Source organism: Chrysochloris asiatica, unplaced genomic scaffold, assembly GCF_000296735.1.
Source record: "Chrysochloris asiatica unplaced genomic scaffold, ChrAsi1.0 scaffold00008, whole genome shotgun sequence".
NCBI lineage: Eukaryota > Metazoa > Chordata > Mammalia > Afrosoricida > Chrysochloridae > Chrysochloris > Chrysochloris asiatica.
In genome coordinates, this window is record NW_006408526.1 from 9,401,646 (window position 1) to 9,409,689 (window position 8,044).

An 8,044-nucleotide genomic window follows, 5' to 3' on the forward strand; every position below is an offset into this window, starting at 1 on the left:
ATCTTTACTGGCTTTAGAGGTTGGTGCATAAATTTGAAGTGTATGGATATTATCCTATTACAGACAGCATTATACTTCAAGATAGATCTTGAAATCTTCTTTTTGCTGATGAATGTGACTTCATTACTCTTCAATTTGTCATTCCCAGCATAGTAAACCATGTGATTGTCAGATGCAAAATAGTCAATACCAGTCCATTTCAGCTGACTGGTGTCTAGAATATTGATGTTTATGCATTCCATTTCATTTTTGACAACTTTCAATTTTCCTAGATTCATATTTGCACATTCCATGTTCTAATTATTTATGGATGAGCTGTTTCTCTTCATGAGTTGTGCCCCATGAACAAATAAATGTCTTGAAGGCTTTACTCCATTCATGTCATTATGGTTAACTCTACTTTGAGGAGACAGCTCTTCTTTAGTCGTATTTTGAGTGCCTTCCAACCTGAGGGCCTCATCTTCTGGCATTATGTCTGGCAATATTCAGGTGCTCTTCATCATATTTCAATATTCAATATTCTGGTGCTATCTGACAGTGTTTCCCTGCTTTTCATAAGGTTTTCCATGGATAAACATTCAGAAGTATTCCGTCTCTCCTTCTTCTGCATCAGTCTTAGTCTGGAAGCTCAGCTTAAACCTGTCCAGGATAAATGACCCTGTCAGCATTCAAAAAACCAGTGTCATAGCCTCCAACATTACAGCAACACATAAGGCACTGCAGTGTGACAAACTGACAGATGTTTATTAACCTGGCAAGGAGTCCGTCAATGCCTGCAATGACACCTTTACTCACAAGTCCATGAACCACCAGGAGCCCAGGAGACTGTCATTACAATTCCTGATTCATTTTCAAGACAATAGAAGGAATACAAAGAATCACTGTCCCAAAAATAATTTCTCAATATTCTATCACTTTAGAAGGCAGCAAATGCTCAGAATTGATGGTATTGAAGGAGAACGTTCAATCTCCACTAAATGCATTGACAAAAAAACAAGGCTCCAGGAATTGATGGAATACCAGTTGAGATGTTTCAATGGATAAAACACTGGAAGTGCTGCATATTAGCCAATGTCAAGAAATTTGGAAGACACTAGTTGGTCAACCAACTGGAAGAGATCCATATATGTGCCCATTTCAAAGAAAGGTGATCCAACTGAATGTAGTGATTATCTAACAATATCATGGTGCTATGAGTTAATGCACTGAACCACAAAGTTGGTTTGAACTGCAAAGTCAGTGGTTCAAGCTCATCAGCCATTCGTCAGAAACTCTATACAAGGTCACTATGGGTCAGAATTGACTCAAAGGCACTTAACAACAACAACAAACACAATCATTAATATCACACATAAGTAAAACTTTGCTGAAGATAATTTAAAAAAACAGTGATAGTAGTATATCAGCAATACACTTATATTCAATATTTAGTCAATCTGTACACTAAGTAAATAATCTGAGAATCTAGACTATTTGAAAAAGAATGCAGCATCAGGATTGGAGGAAGACTAACCAATGGTACAATCTTGCTTTCAGAAGATGAAGAGGACCGGAAGTTCTAACTTAAGAAGAACACAGACTATAGCCTTCAATGTGGATTATACCTAAACATAAAGAAAGCAAAAATCTTCACAAGTGGACCAATAAGCAACATCATGATAAATAGAGAAAAAAAATACTTTATCAGGATTTCATTTTACCATGAACACCCTTGGAAACAGCAGTCAAGAAATAAAATGATATATTGGGCAAATTGGCTACAGAAGAACACTTTAAAGCACTGAAAATCAAAGATGTTACTTTGATGACCAAGTTCTGCCTTATATGTCATTGTTGTTGTTGTTAAATGCCGTCGAGTTGGTCCCGACTCATAGCAACCCTGTATAGTGTTTCCAAGGAGCAACAGGTGGGTTTGAAGCACCGGCCTTTTGGCTCAAACTGACCATGCAGTCCACCATATTATCCTTCAGCACACACCAGTATTTTCAATCACTTCAAATGCATGTGAATAATATACAGATAAAAGGAAAACCACGAGAGAACTGATGCTTTTGAATTATGATGCTAGAAAAGAATACCCAATATTCATAGACTACTAGAAGAATGACCCAATAGAATGCAAAAATTATCAGTCAATTCTTTGATATCCCATGAGAGTAAAGTTTAACTAAAGCTAATACAGAAATGCCTGCAAGCATACATTGACAGAGAACTTCCAGAGGTTCAAGCCAGATTCAGAAGAGGCTGTGGAATGAAGGATATCATTGCTGATGTCCAATGGATCTTGTCTGACAGCAGAGAAAATCAAAAAGATGTTTACCTGTGCTGTATTGACTATGCAAAGGCTTTCAATTGCATGGATCATGACAAGCTATGGACAACATTGCAAAGTATGAGTATTCCAGAACACTTAGTTGTGCTCTTAAGGAATCCGTACATGGACCAAGAGGCAGTTGTTCAAACAGAACATGGGAACACTGAATGGTTTAAAATTAAGAAAGATGTGTGACAAGGTTGTATTCTTTCACCATACTTATTCAACCTGTATGCTGAGCAAATAATCCGAGAAACTGGGTTCTATGAAGAAAAACGTGGCATCAGGATTGGAGGAAGACTCATTAACAACCTTCAATGTGCAGATGATACAACCTTGCTTGCTGAAAGTGAAGAGGACTTAAAACATTTACTGTTGATGATCAAAGAGCACAGCCTTCCGTATGGATTATATCTCAATGTAAAGAAAACAAAAATCCTCACCACTGGACCAATAAACAACATTCTTATCAATGAAGAAAAGATTGAAGTTGTCAAGGACTTTATTCTTCTTGGATCAACTATCAACACTCATGGAAACAGCAGTCAAGAAATCAAACAACATATTGCATTAGGCAAATCTGCTGCACAAGAGCTTTTGAAAGTGAAAGAGCAAAGATGTCAGCTTGAGGGCTAAGGTGTGCCTGACCCAAACCAAGGTATTTTCAGTAACCTCATATGCATGCAAAAGCTGGACAGTGAATAAGGAAGACTGTAGAATAATTAATGCTTTTGAGTTATGGTGTTGGAGGAGAATATTGAAAGTGCCATGGGCTGCTAAAAGAATCAATAGATATATTTGGAAGAAGTGCAGCTGAGTGCTCCTTGGAGGCCAAGATGGCCAAACTTCGTCTCTCATACACCAGGCATATTGTCAGGAGGGACCAGTCACTGGAGAAGGATATCATGTTTGGTAAGGTGGAGGGTCAGAGAAACAGAGGAAGACACCCATCGAGATGGATTGGCCAAGTGGCAGCATCAATGGGCTCAAGTGTGGCAACAGTAATGAGATTGGCCCAGTAACGGGCAGTGTTTCATTCTGCTGTACATAAGGTCGCTATGGGTTGGGACCAACTCGATGGCACCTAACAACAACAACCAGAAGAATAAACAATTCTGTTTTGCAAAAAGTACAGCAAGAATGTTCCTCAAAAGCAATGATGGCAAGACTTCATCTTTGGACTTGTTATCAGAAGGCACTAGTTACTAGGTAAGGATATATGGGTCATTGCCTGGAAAAACACATCATGCTTTTTAAATAGAGGGTCAGGGAAGAAGAGAATGATGCTCAATGAGATGAACTGAAACGTGGCTGTAACAAGAGACTCAAACATGATTGTAAGGATTGTACTGGAGAGGGTAGGGTTTCATTTTCTTGCTATCAAGGTCACTGTGAGTTACAACCAGCACCACAACACATTCTTTTGAACCGCACAGTCACAACAACAGAGAATTTAAAAAATAAAAATCTACCCTAAACAAATTCAAAATGGCATGGGAAAAAACTCCCTACATATCCATACACCAAATCATGTTGTATATAAAAAGTTAACCATAAGAACGTCAGTTAACCAGCTGATTAATAACTCTATTCAGGTCTAAGTTTAGACCTAAAACTGAAGAGGAAAGGAAAAACACATTACAAGTAATATCAATACCAGACATTTTCCAGTAAATTCAGCTTATTTAAATCCTCACAGTAGGAACCAAAGAAAACATTTTATCAAGGAGGCTAAAAGAATACTAATTTCATGTTATTGCTTAACCTTTTGATTTTCAAATAACAGGTATTTCTTTAATTATCTTTCATACTCTATTTTCAGAAATGGCAGCTACAATGGAAAATACCTTAGAACCTAAAATTAGGATTTAAGTACAGTTCCCTTATTTTCTGTTTGTGCTACTGTGGATTCATAATTTAATCTATCAGAATTCTGATTATTTAATCAAGAAATTTGGGTTATAGTACATATTTCCTACCTTATAGCATTAGGAGAATCCTATGACGTCTCATAATAGATAACATATATGAAAGCACTATGTAAATGTTAAATTCTACATATAATTATTTCCAAAACTTTTTTCATCAACTATATATTATTTTTATGCAAACATTAATAATTATTCAACTATGCTTAATTTTTGCACACTGCTCATTTAAAAAGATTATATATAACTTTCACAATATCATATATATCTCAGTGTCTTTCAGAGAAGGAATTTAGATTCTTTTTATTTATGGATTCATTCATTTGTATATTTATTAATAGCATAATACCACCAATTAGTAGAAGAACTAGAATAGGAACAATTTTTCCATTTGCCTCCTCCTCACTCATTGTTTGTCTTCTTCTATTGTTTGTCATTTGCAAGAGTGCTTTACCCTTACATATTTCTGGTTACAAGTAATTTCTTCAGAAATGTGATTTGCAAATATATTCTATCATTTGTAGCTTGTGTTTTCATTTATTTAATGATCTCAGTTAAAGAGCAAAAGTTTTCCATTTTGATGATATCCAATTTATCAACTGTTGCTTATATGGATAATATTATTGATGCCATATCTAAAAATTCTTTGCTTACTTAAAAATCGTAAAGAGCTCCTCCTATGTTTTCTTTAAGAAATTGTATAGTTTATCTCTTAGGTTTACATTTGTGACCAATTCAGAGTTACTTTGTGTATGGTGTAAGATAGAAGTCTAATACTTTTTGTTTTGTTTTGTTCTTTACTCATGGATGTCCTATTACTTCAGTATTATTTTTTAGAAAGACTATCTCCGTTGAATGACTGATAACTTTGCTGAAGTCAATTGATCGTAATTGTGTATGTTTCTTTCTAAGCATCCTATTCTAGTTAAGTGGTTTAAATATCTGTCTTAATAACAATGCAACAACATCTTGAATATAGCTTTGTAGTAAGTATAAATGCACTGATATTTTCTTTCTTCATATTCTATTGGCTAATTCAAGCCATTTTAATTTCCATTAATCAGCTTGATAATTTCTGGGGGAAAAAAGCTGCTCAGATTTTGAAATGGATTGTGTTAAGTCTATAGATCACTCAAGAGTGAACTGTTGTCTCAATAATATTATATATCTCAGTCCATATACATGTATTGTCTCTTTGTTTATTTATTACTCTAATTTGTTTCAGCCATATCTTATAGTTTTCAGAATACTTCTTTCAATACATTTATTACTAAGCGTTTTATTCTTTTTGATGCTATTGTGCACCACTCCTCTGTCAGTTTGTTGTGCTGTGGTGGCTTATATGTTGCTGTAATGTGGGAAGATGTGCCACTGGTATTTTAAACATCAGCAGGGTCATCCATAATTGACAGGTTTCAGAGGAGCTTCCAGACTAGGAAGGAAAAAAGAGAACTACTTCTGAATCCTTAGCCACTGTAAACCTTAAAAATAGCAGTGAAACACTGTCAGGTAGCAGCAGAATATTGAATATTGAAATATGATAAATAGCACCAGAATACTGTCAGATGTAGTGCTGAAGGAGGAGATACTCAAAATAACGATTGGGGAAGAGTTACCTCCACAAAGTAAAGTTAACTGTGATGATGTGAATAGAGTGAACCTTTTCAGACCTTCATGTGCTGATGGAGTGCAACTCAAAACGAGAAGAAATAGCTGTAAACATCCATTAATAATTGGAACATGAAATGTATGAAGTATGAATATAGGGAACCTGGAAGTTGTCAAAAATGAAATGGAACACAGTATCCTAGACATGAATCAGCTGAAATCTACTGGCATTGGCTATTTTGAATCTAACAATCACATGGTTAACTATGCTGAGTATGACAAATTGAAGAGGAATGGCTTTGCATTCATCATCAAAAGGAACATTTAAAGATCTATCTTGAAGTACAAAGAATGAAGTAAATCTTTCAGGACCTTCATTTGCTGATGGCGCTCAACTCAAAATGAGAACAGCTGTAAACACCCATTAATATTCAGAACATGAAATGTACAAAGTATGAATCTAGGAAAATTGGAAGCTGTCAAAAATGAAATGAAATGCTTTAACATCAATATCCTAGGCATTGTTGTTGTTGTTAAGTGCCATTGAGTTAGTTGCGACTCATGTTGTTGGTGGTTATGTACCGTGGAGTCAGTTACGACTCATAGCAACCCTGCACAGGTTTCCGAGGCTGCAAACCTTTACAGGAGCAGAAAGCCTCATCTTTCTCCAGTGGAACAGCTGGTAATTTCTAACTGCCGACCTTGAGGTTAACAGCCTAATTCGTAACCACTACGCTACCAGAGCTCCTAGTTGTGACTCATAGTGATCCTGTGTAGGGTTTCTGAGGAATGGCTAGTGAGTTTGAACCACCAATCTTGTGGTTCAAACCAATGTTACGGTTCAGTGTTTATCTGGCAGCACCACACCAGGACTCCATCCCAGGCATTAGTTGGCTGAAATGGACTGGTATTGGCCATTTTGCATCTGACAATCACATGATTTTCTATGCAGGGAATGACAAATTGAAGAGGACTGGCTGGGCATTCATCAAAAAAAGACTTACTTAAAGATCTTACTTGAAATATAAGGCTGTGATAGGATACTAGCCATTTGTCTGTAAGTATTATATTATTCAAATTTATGCATCAATTACTAAAACCAATGATAATGAAATGAAGAATTCTACCAACTGCTTCAGTCTGAAATTCATCAAACATGCAATCAAGATGTATTGAGAATTACTGGAGATTGAAATGCAAAGGTTGGAAACAAAGAGAAAGAATCAGTTGTTGGAAAATACTATCTTGGTGATAGAAACGGTGCTAGAGAATGCATGACAGAATTTTGTATAAGTTCTTCCCTGAAAATACTTTTTATAAGGAAAATAAAAATATGACTATACACATCTGCCTAAAAAGGGAAAATACACAAATATCAAATTGCTTGCACTTGTAGGTAGAGATGGTAGAAAAGCTCCATAACATAAACCAAAGGGAGGCCAGAGTTAGACTGTGGAAAAGAGTATCAATTGCTCATATGCAAGTTCAGGCTGAAGATGAAGAAAAGTTTAAAAAGCCAAAATATGACTGAAAACATCCCTCCTGAAATTAGAGATCATCTCAAGAACAGATTTGATGCTTTAGACACTAATGACCCAAGACCAAACAAGTTGTAGGATGACATTAAGAAAAATCATACAAGAAGAAAGCATAATGTTGTTTAAAAGACAAGAAAGAAGGAGGGGGAAATGGATATCAGAAAGACTCTGAAACTTGCTCTCCAGTGTAAAGATGCTAAAGCAAATGGAAGAAATGAGAAGATAAAAGAGCTGAGTAGAAAATTGCAAAGGACAGCTCAAGAAGACAAAGTCAAGTATTATATTAAAATAGTCAAAGATCTGGATTTAGAAAACCAAAAGGGAAGAACATAATCAACATTTCTCAAGCTGAAAGGACTGAAGAAAATATTTGAGCCTTGACTTGCAATATTGCAGGATTATGTGGGCAATACACTGACTGATGCAAAAAGCATTGAAAGAAGATGAAAGAAACACACAGACATGGTACCAAAAAGAAATGGTTAAACATCAACCATTTCAAAAGGTAGCAAATGATCAAGAGTCAATGATACTGAAGGAAGAAGTGCAAGACACACTGAAAGCATTGGCAAAGAACAAGACTCTAGGGATTGATAGAATACAAATTGAAATATTTCAAAAAACTAATGTAGTAGTGGCAAAGAACAAGACTCTAG